Here is a 19700-nt window from a genome sequence, read left to right as displayed (position 1 = left end):
AGTTAAAAAAAATTTTTTTAAGTTATATTTTGAAAACTGACAAAAAGAATGATATAGTAACATGGTGGAAATAACGCTCACTGTAATGTATCGGTTCTTGTAGTTTCTTATTTTATTCACCTTTATAAACCGCTCCGAGAATATCATCATAAAGAGCGTTCTCCTAAATTGGAATGTGATTCAAATAGCCCTGTCTCTTTTCCTCCCTTCTTTTTATGAAGCAACTGCCTACACCCACACGTCTTTTAGTGAGCAAATGCAATGTGTGAGTGCGAATAGAAAAAGATTTTGTGAAAATTAATGTCATCAGTCCAGGAGTTGAAAAAAGTATCAAAGTAATTACAAGATTCATTAATCATATGTTTAATAACACTATCAGGGTTTTTTGGATTGGTTCGTTTTACTCTATAAGACTCTTTAACATCCTCAGATCGGTAAACTTTAACCGATTTGTAGAGATCAGGAAGTTTTATTTACCACACAGATAAGTTGTTTGTTATTATTTTTAATAATCAGGTACTTATTTTGCATTTGTAATGACCAATTGTAAAAAAGTTAACACAGGTAATAGGAATCTTGGATGAATTCCCAGGGTGAGACCTCAGGCGGTTCTTTGACGTTCCGCTTGGGGTCGCCCATCAAGAAAAGCAATGCATTTCAGGTTTGTGAACTCACTTTGCCACCGCGAGATTTCCAGGCTGAGAAGCAGCGGGAGGAGGGGCAGTGGGAGGATGTGATACAGGTACAGCTTCAGAGATGAAGAGCGTGTTTGTGCTTCGTGCACCCACCTTGCCTACATCTGGAAGTAAGTTCAGTAGTTTCTCGATTTCCTGGGGGGATTGGGTCCAGGACCCACGCGGATACGAAAATCCGTGGACGCGGAACCCACTGAGACGGAGGGCTGGAGGGCGTACTGTATATAGACTGGGGGAGAAATTGTTCTCCAAATTGTCAGGTGCAACGAGTAACTTTTGTAATCTCTCTTTAGTCTCCCAATTAACATAACATCTATTGGGGTAACATCCAGTACCTAGAACTGTTGTAAGGTATATAGGCTAGAGGTAGTGAAAAAATAAATGGGTTAGAAAAAAACTCACTTGTAAAAAAAGGAGACAAGCTATATTGCCCCCTAAAGAAAGCCTGATTTGTTCCACCTGAGCTTAAGCCCTGTTCGGATAAATCGCTGCTTTTCCTGTAATTACCAAGCTGCTGAATAGAGCTAGGTCCTTGCTAAACTTTATAGTTTGTTATTGATTTTCATCATTAATAAAGGTTAGCATTTATCATCGTCTCCTATACAAGACACTAGTATTCTTTTTTTCAAAACTCGTTTAGATGAAAAACATTTTTCTTTGCATGTTCTTTGAATTCAGTATTATCAAGTTTGTACAGTTTTAGAGCTATTGTATCACCCCTATTCCATCCCACATTTTTCTTTTTTAAAAAAATTTATTTATTTATTATTTATTTGGCTGTGTCGGGTCTTAGTTGTGGCACGCGGGATCTTTGTTGCCGCACGTGGGCTACAGAGCACTCGAGCTCAGTAGTTGCGGACCACGGGCTTAGTTGCCCCGGGGCGTGTGGGATATTAGTTCCCCGACCAGGGACCCATGTCCCCTGCACTGGAAGGTGGATGCTCAACCACTGGACGACCAGGGAAGTCCCCGTCCCACATTTTTCATAGTATTTTTTCCTAGTATGTTTTCAAGATCTTTTTGTGTGCATTTGGGAAATGAACATGATTTCATATGTATTCATTAGCACTCACTGCCGTAGGCCTTTCTTTTGATTTTTCTTCTGTACCTCAATGGTAGTGGCTCATTATGAGGTAGAAAAAAGCTAAGACCTTGTTTTGAACCTTTATTGGGTAAGTGAGAGGCTTCTGAATCATGATCTCTATCAAAATGTTTGCCCACATTAGTATAACGGGGAGTTAAAGTCCATTTCGTGTGTTAGAACGTGGGGAGTCAAAACTGCAAAAATGAGTGGAAGAATTTGACTCCTTTCAAAGAGTTGTATTTTTTCTATTTTGATGGCTGTATTGTTTTGCCCTGTAGATCTAAAAGGAGAGGATCCATACTTTGTGTTCTCCAGATTGAGGGGTCTTTGAATCCTAGGTCAGGCGGTACCTAATAGCAGGAATCGCTCTGCTGCTAAAGTAGCCCATTAGGGGAACCCCTACTCACCCAGCGGGGCTCCTCTGGAACCCCCCTCCCAGACCATTTCTCCATTTCCTCAGCCTTAGAAAGCTCACTAGTGGTCCTATTTGGTGAGAAATTTCTGTTCTTTATTGTTTCTTTTAAGAATGTTGAATTCTCACCTGCTGTATAAAAAAAAAAAAAATTTAAAAATTAAATTAAAAAAAGAGAAGAGCATTGGCACAAGAAGAGATAATAAAAGAATATTCTTCTTCAAAAGTAAAAAAAAAAAGAAAGAAAGAAAAAGGAGGAAGCCCCCAATTTCTCCTAACATTATCATTTTTTTAATTTGCCAAAAATGTTGGATACATGTATATCTATAACTGATTCACTTTGCTGTACACCTGAAACTAACACAACATTGTAAATCAACTATACTCCAATAAATTTAAATAAATAAATAAATAAATAAAATAGATAGCTAGTGCAAAGCAGCCACATAGCACAGGGAGATCGGCTTGGTGCTTTGTGACCACCTAGAGGGGTGGGATAGGGAGGGTGGGAGGGAGGGAGACGCAAGAGGGAAGAGATATGGGAACATATGTATATGTATAACTGATTCACTTTGTTATAAAGCAGAAACTAACACACCATTGTGTAAAGCAATTATACTCCAAGAAAGATGTTAAAATAAATAAAGCTTCTGTGATAGAAAAAAAAGTTGAATTCTCATCTCAGAGCCAATACATGTCTTATCAGTATTACTTTATTTACTTTCCAAAGAATCCATTCTATCTTTTAAACTCTAGGAGATTTCTCAAAAATAGGTAGGTCTGTTGGTAAAATTGTCATTACAAAGGGCGTAAACTTGCCTTTTTTGTGTGTGGGTAGTGCATTTTAAATAATCCATTCCACAGAAACAAGAAACTTCTGTGGAAGTTACTGGGGAAGAGATAATTAGAATAATGGAGGCTCTTCCATCATCTGCCCCCATCTGGGTGTTTTAGGGTGATTCTCCCATCTCAAAAGTTGTTTAGTACCATGTCTACTTTGTTGGGGATCATATGAATTGGGATCTATGTTATATTTCCCACAGTTGTTTGCTCTTTAGTGATCTAGCCAGGAAGAGCACCAGTGGGAGGAATGAACTTTACAGGGATTCTCTGAAGAGACTTATTAATCCCAGGATAACCTATAAAAACCAAGGCTCCCGTATACCATTAGATGAGGAGACCACAGTCTGCCCTTTTCTACCTGCGGCTTCCGTGTTCGCAGATTCAGCCAACCTCAGATTGAAAATATTCAGGGAAAAAAATTCCAGAAAGTTCCCAAAAGCAAAGCTGGAATTTGCCATGTGCACCAGCAACTATTTACATAGCATTTACATTGTATTTACAACTGTTTACATAGCATATTAGATATTATAAGTAATCTGAGATTATTTGAAGTAGACCGGAGGATGTGCATAGATTATATGCAAATACTATGCCCTTTTATATAAGGGACTTGAGCATCCTCTGATTTGGGTACCCTAGTTGGGGGTGGGGGTGGTCCTGGAACCAATCCCCTGTGGATGCCAAGAGACAATGGTGTTCTGAAGTTCTCCTGTTGCAATATATTATGTTTAATATTGTGCTTCTGAATAGGCAGTGTATCTGAGAATTGATATCACTATGTTTACATTGATTTTCTTTAAATACAAAGAAATTTTCATCTTAACGAATTAAGTGTGTTAGAGGACCCACCTTTCCTTCATTAAAATAATCTGTTTGAAAGTACATGGTAGGCATTGGATAAATGTTAGTTTCCTTTCTGGAAATTTCGGAGTTAGTTACCTAACTAGGGAAGTGGAAAGGTGATATTGTAGAAATGGTCAGTAATCCTAAAACCTGAAGTCTCCCATCCCCCCTTCCTTCCTTCTTTCCTTCCGGCCTCCCTCTCATCGGTCCGTTCTTTCATTACACTTTGTCCTTTGTCATTCTTCGCGGAGGCTTCTGTGCACCCCATCTCCCAGAAGCCCAGCCATCTCTGAACTCCTCACGTTCGCTGGCCCCCACTCTTCTCACTTTTAACTTCTGGTTCCTCAGATTTGTCATTTGGCCAATCCCTGGCCCCTAGGCATTTTTGTTTACAACATGTTTCCTCTGTTAATACCCTATTTTCACCAGTTTTTGAGATGAGTCACAGAGCTAGTGTATTGTCACACACCTTCTAGCAGAAGTCTATGGAGTGTATCACCTCCTGAACCCTTCACCTTCCTCCTCATTGATGGGCTTCCTTTGAGGCCTTTTCTGTGTATTTTCGACAGTGGTTATTTTTGCCTTTACAATAGGAGATCATAGGGCAAATACCGTTCTGAGTTGGGTTTTTTTCTAACTAGGTAAAGCCAAAGGTGGACCTCACCGTAAAATAATGCCGCTACGTGATGTTCTATAATGTGGGTGTATAATATTGAGTGGTTTACTTAACCATTCCCCAATTAATGGACAGCGGACATTTAGGTTTAACTTCCCCCTGTTAAATATAATGCTGTAACAAAATGATTGTACTTGCCTCTCTGTGTACATGTTTTTAGTATTTCTAAATTGGTCCCCAGAAGTACAATTGTAGCATCAAAAGGATGTGTATGTTTCAAATGTTGATCATACTGCCAGATTACCCTCCAGATTGTTGGTCACATACCTACTCTTCTCTCACTAGCTGACTCCTATTCATTGTTTTAATTTTTCAAAATTTATTATAAAATGTTTCAGATACAAAGGGCAGAAAGAATAGCCCCATATACTGACATTAACAATGCAGTTGAATACTCTTTTGTTTCCCTCTCCAATAGTCTTTTTTTTATTCTTCGCTCTCTGCACTTACCCCTACTCATTCTTTAGTTCTACTTAAAATTATACCATGTAGGGCTTCCCTGGTGGCGCAGTGGTTGAGAGTCTGCCTGCTGATGCAGGGGACACGGGTTCGTGCCTTGGCCCGGGAAGATCCCACATGCCGCGGAGCGGCTGGGCTCGTGAGCCATGGCCACTGAGCCTGCGCGTCCGGAGGCTGTGCTCCGCAGCGGGAGAGGCCACAACAGTGAGAGGCCCGCGTACCGCAAAAAAAAAAAAAAAAATTATACCATGTACCTTATGATAATATACTTCCATTTCTTCCCTCCTGGCCTTTATGCTAGTATTGTCATGTATTTTACTTATACATATACATGATACAATTTACTATTTTTGTTTAGACAGTCAATTGTCTTTTAAAGGGATCTAAATATAATATAATGGAGGGAAAACCTCCTATATTTACCCATGTAGTTACCATTTCTGATACTCTTAATTGCTTTGTATAGATCCATATTTCCATCTGGCATAATTTCCTTCTGCTCAAGGGACTTCTTTTAATATTTCTTTTAGTGCAAGCCTACTGGTGAAAATTTTTTTTGGCTTTTGTATCTCTGAAAAAGTCTCTGTTTTGCCTGTGGATTTTGAAACATATTTTTGCTGGGTATGGAATTCTGGTTTGACAGTTTCTTTCAATGCTTTTAAAGATGTTGCTCCACTGTCTTCTAACTACATGGTTACAAATGAGAAACCTCCCGTCCATTTATTTCTCTGTTTGTAACATGTCTTTTTTTTTTTTTTTTAACCCCTCTGACTGCTTTTAAGATTTTCTCTCTTGCCACTGATTTTGAGCAATTCGATTGTAATGTGCCTTGGTATAGTTTTCTTTATATTTCTTGTGTTTGAGATTTATTGAGCTTGAATCTGTAGGTTTATGTCATTCATGTCTCTACATAACTTTTTGAACATATGGAATATAGTTGCATTAACTTTTATCTATCTACTAATTCTAATATTTGTGTCAGTTCTAGGTCAGTTTCTGTTGATGGATTTTTTTTTTTTTTCTCCTGAATATGGGTGGGATTTTCATGCTTCCTTGGAACCCTGGTAATCTCTGGTAGATGATAATCATTGTTGGGTGCTAGACATTTTTGTACTTCTGTAAATATTCTTGAATTTTATTCTGAGATGCAGTTAAGTTTCTTAGAAACAGTTTGATCTTTCAGGTCTTGCTTTGTTGGGTGGGACCAGAGCAGTGTTTATTCAAGGGCTAATTTTGCCTCACCAATGAGACAACACCCTTCTGAGTATTCTACCCTATGCCTCATGAATTATGAGGATTTTTTTTTTTCAGTCTGAGAACAATCGTAGGAACAATGTGCCTGCGGTTTCAGGCCCTGTGGGAGCTCTAGGCACTGTTTTCTATTCCTTTCAGGAGTTTGTTTTTCCTAGCCTTGGGTAGTTTCTTCACATGCATGCACTGATCAGGGGTCTACTGAATCCAAGATGCCTTCTGCGGATTTCCAAGTTTCTGTCTCTGAATATTCTTTCCTTTTTGGTCCTCTGTCCAAATTCTAGCTATTTTGATCTCCCCAGACTCTGAGCAAAATCTTCTCAACTTAGGGAGTGTATCAGCCTCTACCTGGGCTCCTCCTTACTGTACTACAGCCTGGAAACTCCCAGACCTCAAATACAGGATTAGAGTTTGCCACTAAATGGAAGTTGAGTGAGCAGGAAAGCAGCACTTTTTGGCCATCAGGTCAATTGTACAAGTATTGGATATTCCTGACGTGATATGACACTAGCAGATGTCAGCTTTCAGTTCTTTGTATTTCTTTTTTTTTTTTCCAGTACGCGGGCCTCTCACTGTTGTGGCCTCTCCCGTTGCGGAGCACAGGCTCTGGACGCGCAGGCTCAGCGGCCATGGCTCATGGGCCTAGCCGCTCCGCGGCATGTGGGATCTTCCTGGACTGGGGCACGAACCCGTGCCCCCTGCATGGACAGGCGGACTCTCAACCGCTGCGCCACCAGGGAAACCCAGTTCTTTGTATTTCTTAAAGTAATATTTTACTACTTTAAGAGGGAGATCTTCAATTGGTTCTTAGGGTCATAAGTCTTCCAGAACCATTCTTACTTCTTGAAGTCCATTTATCATGCTCCTGCACCAGGAGATAGTTTGTGAAACTATGTCCTCCAGAGCCAAGTGCCCTGTCCTTTGGAGCCTGAGTGATAAACACATGCTCTTTTTCTGAGATTTAAGGTACCAGCTGCTGTGCTGCAAGCCATTTTAGCAGCTACGCTCTGAAGTAAGCTTCTGTGAACTCAACCAGTTTAGATTCAGAACAGTTACCCTCGTGTGTTAACAGTAACTCAGTGGGAGAGGGTTTACGGACAGATTTTATTGGTGCTAGTTATGAAGCAATTGAATTAATACTCTCTAAAACTGATCTGTCAAACCCATAGTAAGAATTTATTTATAGCCCTTTATTGCACCTATAAACTGTCTTTTTAGTGATGAATGGTTGAGGACATAAAAAGGAGTATCTTCGTGTATTTAATTATCATTGTTTTCCATGGATGGTGTTAGGTCCAACTATTCAGATGGATAGCTCAAATTTGCTTTTATTTTTAGTACTTGTTTCAAGTACTCACATATAACACAAAGCATGACAGAGATGTAATTTCATTAACCCAAAAGATGATTGGCTTTCTCACTTCATAAAATTTTAGTGTTTGGTATGAGCAACATAGATGTCCTTTGATAAAACATAATGAAAATTTTTAAGAGGATAATGATTTATCCCATGAGTGCACAAACTGTGGCCTGTGGGCCATATCTTGTCCACTGCCTGTTTTTAAATAAAGTTTTATTGGAATACAGCCAAACCCATTCATGTGTGGGTTCTGGCTCCTTTCTTGTTACAATAGCAGAGTTGAGAGGCTACAACAGAGCTGTGTCCCACAAGGTCTAAAATATTTACTACCTGTTCTTTTACAGAAAACGTTTGCCAACTTCCTGGTTTATTGCATTGCTGTTGAAGTGAGGTAAAATCTTAAGACCAAAACTAGGAATTGGAGAGGGAAGTAGAGATTAAATAGTACTCGAGTGGGAGATTCAAGTACACTATTGCAGGGAGACATCTGAGCAGCAGAATGAGAGCCTAAGCTTCCTAACTGCCCATCACTGAATATATTTTAAATACTTTGCCAACCTCCAAATCGGAAATTCAGATGTCTGAAGAGAAGAATTCTTAAATTCCATTTTATGGACAATAGCTACATATTTAAGACTAGCAATCATTTAAATTACAGAAGAACACATTATGAACATATGAATAAATGTAAAACTGTCTTTTAAGTTAGCGATTTAATTGCACCATTTTCCCTGCCGTTTATTTTTCTGTAAAAGCATAGAAAATTCAGACTTCGAAGGGAATAGTGAAGGGAATAATAAAGCTTAAGCATTGCATGGGGGATAAAAGCCTTTTGCCCACTCTGATTTAGAGACCTCTATGACTCAGATAAAAAGGGTCATCATAGTGTTTCTTATTATTAAAAGTATTACTCATTTTTTCTTATTTCATCTGAGTAACGTTAGGTCTATGTAATTTATTAATCAGGCCTTTCTCTTAAGCTTCTTACCCATTTACTTTTAGTTTGGTATAGATAGATAGATAGATAGAGAATTAGTCTGTAAAAGGTTTTCAGAGGTCTTGGCTTTTTAAGATCAACATCTAATTGTTGGGGTAGAGACTTAGGTAAGAAAGATATTAGGGCTTCAGCATTTGCAAAAGAAACAGTTGCCTCTATTATTTGAGTTCATTTACTGATACAAAGTGCCAGGCACAGTGCCTTATACTTAGAGACCCATCAATACCACTTGCTGATGAATGAGAATTAAACACATAGAGGGACACTTACGGTTCAGAAAGGCAGATTGTCACACGTATTTATCTTCTTTGTCTTGAAACTCTGTGAAAACAATAGTAAACAATTTTTTTAGTCATTGAAAGTAAGAGGGGGGCAACTAATGAGAACCTACTGTATAGCACAGAGAACTCTACTCAGTGATCTGTGGTGACCTAAATGGGAAGGAAATCCAAAAAAGAGGGGATATATGTATATGTATAGCTGATTCACTTTGCTGTACAGTAGAAACTAACACAACATTGTAAAGCAACTATACTCCAATAAAAATGAATTTAAGAAATAAAAGAAAATGAAAGGGGGGCTTTTCGTGCCCAAAATAATCCAACAGATCTCTGGAACACAGAGAACTGGTAGAGGAGCAGCGATCATTAAGTAGAACAGAGGAAGCCATGACCAAAGAGGGTATCGGTCGGCTCTGGAGAGTCACAGAAGCTCGTGGGACAAAACCAGAGATAAAAGGGGATCCTCATCAAGGTCTTCATGCAGAATTAACGTCCAGAAACCAGAAGAGTTTTCCCCAGACAAATAATTTTTTGAGAAATCTCAAAATAAATGGATTGGCTTCATTCTGGCACTTAAGGGCATCACCCCAACTTGAATCATACAGCTCCCAGTCGTCACTGTACTGTTTTATTCTCAAATATGTGTCTTAAAGACACAAAGCTTGGTGAGACATTTGAGAAAAGACTACACTATAGAGTGAGACCAAGATTTTTTTTTTTTTGGAGGGGGGGTAGGTAGTTATGACTATGGAGAAAACAAATGAAACAGGAAACAAAAGAAGACTTTAAAAGAAATAATTAGTGGTGTTGGAGAGGCTATGCTATTCATAAAACAAGATGCTATAAAAATAGGTTGATCAGGGAGCAAAACAAATGTTCTTGGAAACTAAAAATCTAGTTTCCCATTTTTTTTTAAGTCAAGTAAAAGCTAAATTTGATGTAAGCAAGTAAGTAAATTTGATGTCAGTAAGTAGAACAACAACAAAAAAGACATGGAAAATAGAAAATAAAAGCTTTAGAGGATCAATCCAAGAGGAATAGGAATTCCAGAAAGCTTAGACCAAGACAATGAGAGGGAATGGTTTACAACATATATGTTTCTCACAGCTGAAGGCCAAGCACGTAGTTTCTAGAAGCCCATGATTTCCTCACACAGTGAGTGAGAAAACGATGCACACCTGAATACGTGTTATGAAATTTTACAATAAACGTTAAGACAGGCCTGGAAGCTTTCAGGGAGGTTAAAAATCGAATAGCTTCAAAGGAATGAGAATCTGCGGCTGCAGGTTTCTCATCATCAACACTGGATATCAAAACCCCAGGAGCAGTGCCTTCAGAGTTCTGAGGGCAACAGATGTTCAGCCTTAAATTCTTAGACAGACTATCAAATGTGAGGGTGAAATACGCATTTCAGACATATAAGGGCTCAAATTTTCTCTTCCATACTACTGTTCGGATATGTTCCAGGAAAACAATGGATTAACAGTGGGATCAGGAAACTGACTCTGTTGCAAGCAATTGAACACAACTCTGGCCAACTGAAGCAGAAAAGATGTTTATTGAAAGGATATTGGATAACTCGCTGAATTGTCAGGAAGATTAGAGAACTAGGCTTGGCAAACAGGCAGGAACAAGGAAGTATCCCTAGCCAGAACCACAGCTAAGACATCCAACCACAGCCATCACCTCCCGTCTGCTGTTTTGCAGGAGCAACTCCAGACTCCAAATCTAGGGTGGGTGTGACTGCCTGTCCCAGCCTAGGTAGCCCTAGCCCAGGTTCCAGGGAAGCTGGGAGAGAGGATTGGGGGTCTTCAATTTCTATGGTTGATTCAAGAGGGGGGAATTCTTCCCCCACCCCTCCTGAGTTCTTTTGGCTAGTCTGATGATTAAATTGACACAAGACAGATTAACAGAGGAGGAAAAAAGACCAATTTAATTCATATGCACGGACGTCTCAGAGAAATGGGACCCCCCCCAAAGTGACCAAAGCAGACTTTATATATGATTTTTTTTTTCGCGGTACGCGGGCCTCTCACTGTTGTGGCCTCTCCCGTTGCGGAGCACAGGCTCCGGACGCGCAGGCTCAGCGGCCATGGCTCACGGGCCCAGCCTCTCCGCGGCATGTGGGACCTTCCCGGAACGGGGCACGAACCCGTGTCCCCTGCATCGGCAGGCGGACTCTCAACCACTGCGCCACCAGCGAAGCCCTATATATCATTTTTAGACGAAGCAACAATTATTTGTGAATTTAACAAAACCAAGGGGCTTGTACTTGGGGTAGCAGACTAATGAAGAAGTAACAAAGTTTGCTTATACGGCTCCCTTAGCCTTGAATTCCCTAATTCCGATGATAAGGATGCTTTTTATACCTTCACATGGGAGATTTATTTCCCACTTTCATGGGGGACGGGGAGTCAAAGTATTTTGGGTTTTTTTTCCAGCTGTTTCTCAAGTTTAATTCAAAATAATCATTGTGTTATTGAGGCATATTTTGGGGTGGCCTGCCCTGGGCCCCACGGTAAGAAGGTGGCTGTGCCTCCCACCAAGACTGACAAAGTGGGGAATTTCCTAACCCACAGGAGGGCAGGGAAGGTTCAGAGGCTGGGCAGTCAAATAAAATGACAAATGTCCACCTCAGGCCTCAACACTGTATGTGGTGAGGGAAAACTGCAGAATGACAGCGATGCAATGACCTGGAGAACCGTGCAGGGTCTAGACAGCAGGAGGTCCAAGAGTTTCAGGGAGAAAAAGTGGGGACTTGATAGAATATCTGATATCATGGCGAGTTGGAAAAAGTTGAAGATGTGGTGAAGGCAGATGGTGCCAACGAGCGGGAAAGACAATCGGGAAAAACTCCAAAGAAAACAAACGAACTTTACAGACAGGAAACGCGCTCTCAGCATCCTGTGTGACTCTGAGGGAGCAATATTTATGTAGTCAAAATGCACAGCACTGGCTTTTAATTTAAACAAAAATACTGATGTCACTATCGGGAGAAAGGGTGGAAGAAAGGTGGCTGTCTTATCATTGAAGGAAGTCCTCATAATAGCTAGAAATGTCTGTGTAAGCTTATTTTACTTAGAAATAGGGAGGTGACCTCCAGGAAAAATAGTAAAATGTGTTCCCTTGGCGAGGTAGATCCCTGAACTCGTGGATTTTTTTAAAAAAATCGTGCATGTATTTATTTTTAAATTATTTTTTAAGTGATATAAAAAGGAAGGCAGTCACCAGTTCATAAGTAAATGGCTTCTATTCCAAAGTTAGACATCAGTTTGAGATTCCTTTTCCTTTAGAAACATTCATATGTATGTGGTTAGATTCCCCAACCAGTCCACAAATACAAGTTAGAGTGAAGTTAAAACGCCTAGATCTGTAGTTTAAAAATCAAAAGGAGAAAAATGGTCAAGTTTGGGATCCATTCTAGTAATCCAGTGAGGAATGATGGGGGGATCTGGCTGGGACAGTGGAGCAGGCGTGGAGAGGGACACCTCTGAGAAAGAATATTCAGCCCACCAACTGCTGGGTGGCTGGGATGTGGAATGTAAGGGGAGATCTCCACCAAGATAAAATGCATACTAGCTACTCCTGGTGCCAGGTTACCTCCGTCTGAGCTTCCAGCGTGCTCTTCAGTTCATCAGTTCTCTGAGATATATTGGTTTCTGATTAAGCTCCCCGCCTAACAGCTCATAGAGACGCTGCTCTTGGTAGGTTCTGAACTTACCTATTGCTGGGGGGAAAACAACAACAACAGCAACTCCAGAGGAGACCTCAGAACTCTTCATCTTAGGTAACCTTATATCAATGAAAGGTTGATGCTGGGAGTGTGGTTATTCGCCTGGCATGTAAGGGACCATGATTTGGCCCTTTCTTTATCCTCTGCATCAGAGCCCCCCACCCTGCCACCAGCACCTCCAAACTGGGGCCCTTCCAAGTCTCCGTGCTTCTGGTTGTGCTTGGACAGCCTGCTTAAGGCCCCTAACTCCCACTCCCTTTTTAAATGGTTAACCAGATTGAGTTAATATATAGTCACAGCTGGAAACTAAGTATTCTTTTCTTAAAATCCTTGTGCCCTAACCCACTGACCTAATGGCCAGAATCCAAGTGGGTCTCAACTGTGGTCTAGTCTCAAGCTGGAGGTCCCCTCCTTTGGGTTATTTCAGTATTGTATTTAATCTGGTCCTCATTCTACTGATTTAATCTCCATTTTCCTCTATTTCCCTTCTTCCTCTGTTCAAAATACCCTGTCTCACCCTTGGCTTTGAGACAAAATGTATCGTATATCTAGTTCTTTCCCTTGCCCAGATCTATTAACTGGGGTAAAGGGAGTTTATTTTAGTGTTCACAATTTGTTAACCTACAGCCAGCATGCCTTTTTCTTGATTTAAATTTTTCCTGTGACTCAGTTGAATGGCAGATAAGAACACCACTTTCTTTCCCACCGTGAAAATAGGATGCGCATTCTGGTAGCATACCCCATTTATGTTTTGAACCCATATCCGTACACGTTGAATGGGTATAAACCACCAGACCTCTTTTGTTGAACTCCAAATGGAAAAGATTTTTGTTTTTCTTGTTATGCAAGAAACCCACACTCACTTTAAAGTGATTTAGTAATATTAAAAGTTAAGAAGAAGAAATAAAGTCACCATAATCCTACCACCCAAAGATTAATACTCTTAAACTGTTTGTTATATATCCTGACTTCCTTTCTTTCTATGCATATAGTTTCCCCACAGAAATAAAATTTTACTATTCACACTTTTTTAAAAAAGACTTAGATATATGGAAGTACATCATTATTAATTGCATAACATTCCATTATATAAATATACAATAACTTACTGAATTTTTCTTCTGAGATTGGGCATTTATGTTGGACATAAGTAGAAAAGTATAAATATTCAAGAAACTGGCTGTGCTGTTTTTAATAGACAAACCCTAGAAGCAACATAAATGTTCTCGGAATGTATTCCAAAAAGTGGAAGTGTTAGTTTGAAAGATATAAATTTAATATATATATAGACATATCACTTTGTAAAACCCAACCAAATATTATACAGCTATAAACATGAAATCATTACCTCATATTTAATTTTACTTCTCAGAGATAATCTCCATTAACATTTGCTGTGGATCTTTCCAGACCTTTTTCCTCATGGATACATGGAAAATTTCATATTGAGATCTATATAGTTTTATAGTTTTTTTACCCCTATGAGATCGTATTATACATAGCCTTCTGCAACCTTAATTTTTCCCCCTTTATATTTCTTGAAAATCTTTCCAAACATGTAGATTAATCTCCAGCGTGTGTAAATATATATATATATATATTTAAGTATCCCCTTTACAGGTGGGTAATGTTGGAGCTTTGTGATTTACCTGCCAAGAGACTTCAGGAATTTATTCCTTGGTTCATTCAAAATAAATAAGTCAGTTTGACTGAGTGCATGCCATATGTAAGGCTCTGGGAAAACTAAGTTACTTAAGACCTGAGATTGCACTCAGGTCCAGTGCAGAAACCTGGAGTATATATGTGTTATGATGGTGAAATCATGCCCCAGCAGCCCAGAAATTGCTATGGCAGCAAAGGAGGGACATCTCAATCAGTCCAGGGAAGTCGTGGTCACTGACAAATTATTTGAACAGACCCGGGTTCAATCCTGGTATCTGTGACTTATTAACTGAGACTTCAGGTAAATCCTTAACTTCTCTGCCTCAGTGCAAGATGGGTATAGGAATGCGTACCCCACAGTGCCGTCATGAATATTTATTGGGAAAGTGGTTATAGCAGAGGAGTGTTGAATGTCCGTTAGTAGGTGTCTGGCTAAGTAAACAAATCATGGTATATTAATGAATACAATATTATGAAGCTCTAAAAAATAAGGTCGTTCTATGTGTACGGATAGGGACCAAACTCTGAGACATGTTATTAATAGTGTGCGGTTTGCTACCATTTGTGTAAAAAAAATTTTATAAGGTGTGGTGGTATAAAACTGTATATATATATGCTTGTATTTACCTAGACTATCTAAAAGGATATCTAAGTAACTTACTAGTGCTTGCCTTTGAGGAAAGGAACTGGGGATCATGAGTGGGAGAAAGACACATTGTAAATCGACTATACTCCAATAAAAATTTTAAAAAGACTAAAAAGAGTGGGAGAAAGTTTTTTTTTTTTAATGGTTATGAAACACACAGTCTGGTTTTTTATTTTTATGTTATGTTATTTATTTATTTATTTATTTATTTATTTATTTTTGGCTGCACTGGGTCTTCGTTGCTGCTTACGGGCTTTCTCTAGTTGCAGAGATGGGGGGCTACTCTTCGTTGTGGTGCGCGAGCTTCTCATTGTGGTGGCTTCTCTAGTTGCAGAGCACGGGCTCTAGGCCTGTGGGCTTTGGTAGTTGTGGCACGGGGACTCAGTAGTTGTGGCTCGCGGGCTCTAGAGCACAGGCTCGGTAGTTGTGGCGCACGGGCTTAGTTGCTCTGTGGCATGTGGGATCTTCCCGGACTAGGGATCGAACCCATGTCCCCTGCATTGGCAGGTGAATTCTTAACCACTGCGCCACCAGGGAAGTCCCTGGGAGAAAGGTTTGCTACCCATATATATCCATTTGTGCTGTTTGAATTACCATGTGCCTTTTATGTAAAAGAAAGGATTTTTTTAAAATTATGAATAAAATAAAACTTAAGTTGATCATAAAGTAAGATGGTATCAATTTAATATAACTTTTCAACTATTTTTATATGGCAGTCTTTCACAGTCATTTTATGGAGTGGTTATAAGCACGGACTTTGGAGTAGGCTTGTTTACTGGCTGTGGGGATCTTGGAAAAGTTATTTAAGAGCTCTAAACCTCCATTTTGTCCTGTAAAATAGGAAATAATAATAACAGCTATCTTATGGGGTTGTTGTAAAAATAAGATAACACAGTCAAGTGGAAAGCAATTAACCTGGCGTATGACCTATTGTAAGCACTCAGATGTTGAGTGCATTGTGGTTCATACTAAAAGCCTATATCTAGGACTCTTGGTTGCAAGTGGTAGTAATCTGACAGTTTTCTCCTACCATAAAAGGGAATTCTTCACCTCACACAAATGAAAGTCTAGTAGATCTGTCTTTGGGACTGGTAAGATCTCGTACCTCCTTTGAAGGCACTGGGACGCAGTCTCTCTCTAGCTCTTAACTCTGCTTTCTTCTCTGTGGGCTCAGTTCCCAGGTAGCTCCAGGCTTACATCCTACCAGCCTGATAACTCCCAGTGAAAAGAACCCTGTACTTTCCAACAAAAATCCCATCATTGAGTGATTCATCCTGCTTTGGTCATGGGTAAACCACCCGGAAACCAGTCACATTCGCCAGCTGACTGGACTACACTGATTGGTGGGCCTAGATTAAGGTGCTTACCTCTGTAACCTAGATAGTAAGGGCTAGCCTAAGATGTTGAACAGTGTCAGGCCTTTTGTTTTCAAGCCTGTTTGTTTTCAAGAGAAACCACCTGAACTAAGAACTGTGGAGAAGTTCCCCAAACGAAAAATTAGGGCAACAAATGCCAGGTAGACAGAAACCATGGATGTTCCCCTCGGCCCGCTGCTTGGCTGCCTGACAGTTACTCCTATCATTTTCATACGTACATTTTCTGAAACGCGTAACAGTGCAACTGTTCCTTGCAGAGGCATGTTGTCATAGTTGGGGCTGAGGTCCTATAGTTAGCACATACTTCCTTTCTAGTAAAAGCCACCCTTGATAATAGCTCAGGCAGATGCCCTGTGGGTGATCTATAGAGCATCACTCATGTTCAGCCTTTACTCCTGCTTAGGACCAAACGGCTGGGCCTCCTGTTAAGCACCAGATATATTAGTTGCTTTACTGGTAGGGGCCATGTAATAGGAAGGTCTGTTTATAAACAGGACAGCGCTCCGTTCAGCAAGATGTTCACACTAAGAGCAAACAAAAATTGAGATGACCGAGAGGAGATTTTTTTTTTATTTGATTTTTTGATTGTGTTTGACTTACAATATTATTATTAGTTTTAAGTGTACATGGAACATTCTCTAGAAAGTGCTGACAGGAAAAAAAAATCAACCCAGAATTCTGTATCCATTGAAAATATCCTTCACAGATGAAGATGAAATGTTTTCAGAAAAAATAAAACTAAGATTATTTGTCACCAGCAGACATACACTAAAATAAAGGCTGTAGGACATTCTTCAGGCGGAGGAAAAATGACACCAGGGGATTACACGTATCTTCAGGAGCCAACAAAGAACAGCAGAAAAGTTGAATTCCAAGAGGAGATTTTTATCTGCGGTGGTGCTCTGTCCAGGGCAAGGGGGTGTAGGCAGAGACTACCTGCCCTGTTTAAATCCTCCCTTCTGGCTTCTTGTTTGTTTTAACAAGCATGTGTGCGCAAACACGCTAAGGTAAGCATCAAGGTAATGCTGCTTCATCACAGCACTTCCCCAAAAGGAAGTCCAGTTACAGTGCCCATCGTCAGATCTAGGACCTACAAGTACTATGTGTTCCAGTTTAGTCCCCACTCACTCAGCAGTGGAGGAAAGGTAACAGGATAACCCAACAGAAACATCCTTCTGGAAAAGAGGAAATCACACACGGTGGTCACCTCCCGGAGCATGTCATGTCCCCCCCAACAGGAATAGCAGGCCCTTGGAGACTTGCTGGAGATGTGGCTTGCTTGTGGCTCCAAGATGGTCACCCCGATTTCTACTCTCTGGGAGGATTTTCTGGGGCTGCCTTTCTTTCACAGCTCATTTCTTTTCGGTGTGAGTCTTATAGGTTTAGGGATTGATTCACTTAAAGACTGAGGTCTCATAGGCCTTTGCTTCCTCTGGTGCCTTTCAAATGTAGTAGATTTTCTATCCAGTATTGAGATTTGTCAACTCTAGGGTTTGGTGCTTGGTTACCAAAGTCACACAACCTGACTAGTTCTGGTCCTTGAAGTTAGATCGCAGTTTCTTAGCAACAGATCTTGGAATTTCCCCAGCCTACAGCACATTGCTTCCACAGGCCTTAACCTCAAAGCAATTTGAAACAGTAGCTGAGCACTGGGGAGGCACAAAGGACATGCCCCCAGGCTGCTGGCCAGTGGGTGGTTCTTCATTGAGGGTGCAGGGAGAGTGCAGGCCTTAAGGGGCCAGGAGCTCAGGGGCCCAAGCCCTTTTCCCCTTTTGCCTTCCTTCTGTGGACTTTAGCAGGGGCAGAGAGTACAGCTGTATATCTTCTTGGATTGCTTTCTACTGAGAAAAAGCCTCCAAAGCAAAGCTGTTTTCTCCTTCTCTACTTTTAGGTGAGCCTCTACAAAGCTTGACTCTATCAGTAGTAATTTACTGCAGGCCACAGGAAAGAAGTGACCAACACACCTGGCCCCTTGCTATTAGCAAGGCATGCCAGCTCCCCATTTCACTGGAGCCCGTCTTGACTCAGCCATTTCCACAGGTTGTCACATATTCCCCACACTTTCAGGAGCCCAACTCAAAGTGCTTTGAGCTAAAAGGAGACTTTATTGGCTAATGTAACTGATGTAACTGAAAAGTCTGGGGGAGGCCAACTGCATGACCTGACCCAGAGTTTTGAATGATGGCCTCAGACCCCTTTCTCTCTGTTTCTCCACTCTGCTTTCCCCTGGGGAGGCCTCATTTCCAGGTAGCTTCCGGCTACCAGCTTATCAACCTTACTAAGAAGGCGCACCCCTTCCCACCAGTAGTTCCAGAAAAATTCCTGGGGTTGCCTTCGTTCACCCAGCTTTGGTCCTGTGCCAGAAGGACTGCAATCACTGTGGGCGAGGGGGAGGATGGAGCATAAAGACCAGCCCGGCCTGGGTCACCTGTGTGCAGCAGGCCACTCTTAGTCTGTGAGAGGGAAGGGATGCTCCCCAAAGAACAAGCAGGGAGTTTTGCCTGATGAAGCAGGAATGTTCACTGGGCCAACCAAAGCAACAGGCCCACACAAGGATTTGACAAGAGTGTTTGGGAGCAGACAATGAAATTAAGAAAGTTAATTTGCTAATTGTCATTCCTAGGCCTTTGGAGTGGTGATGCACTGCTCAGCAGAAAGATAATGTGTGCCACAAATGCAAGCCACATAGTAAAAAGATACATATATTTTCCGTATATATATATATATACGGAAAGAGGTGAAATGATAATCTTAATAGCATCTTATTTAGTAATATTTTATAAAGCCGAAACAGCATCATTTTAACATGTAATCAACATAAAAATTATTCATGAGCTCTTTCAGCCTTTTTCGTGCTAAGTTTTGAAATCCAGTGTGTGTTTTACACGGACATCACGTGTCAGATCGGATGAGCTGCCCGTGGCTCACGGCTTCTTAGTGAACAGAACAAGTTCAGCTGATAAGTTGTTACTTCAGTTTCTATGTCATGGGGAGTTATTTTGAAATTGTGAATCTCCTCATTAGAAGCATCCGCCCTGAAATGAGCCTCAATGCACCTTGTCACGTGGGTGTCTAGTTGGTACCACCCCTGTCTGAACACCCTTCACACCCATGCAGTCAGTACTCAACAGTTACTTATTTCATAATTACCTGGCTTCTCTCCTGGACTCCACGCACTAGGAACCAAGGGACTCTTATCTGTCTTGCTTACCTCTGTTCCCTTCGCCCAGAGCCCAGTACATAAAAGACATGAAGTGCATATTTTTATATGAAAAATCAGATTAAAAACTTGGGTGAGAGCTTCTCGTTTGCCCAGTTTGATGACCAAATGGGGAAAGTAATCCTAGATGAAACCCAGGATTGAGTGTTTGCGGTATTTGTT

The 19700-nt window shown here is 40.7% G+C and overlaps 1 protein-coding gene across 2 annotated transcripts in view; it reads left to right on the top strand.

Moving 5' to 3' along the window:
• E2F3 (E2F transcription factor 3) overlaps positions 1 to 19700 on the top strand; it is an 80686-nt gene that overhangs the window by 47967 nt on the left and 13019 nt on the right. The window lies entirely within an intron of this gene.

Source organism: Orcinus orca, chromosome 10, assembly GCF_937001465.1.
Source record: "Orcinus orca chromosome 10, mOrcOrc1.1, whole genome shotgun sequence".
Lineage (NCBI taxonomy): Eukaryota > Metazoa > Chordata > Mammalia > Artiodactyla > Delphinidae > Orcinus > Orcinus orca.
The sequence above is the reverse complement of the archived record's forward strand: the minus strand, read 5'-3'. Positions and strand labels throughout refer to the sequence as shown.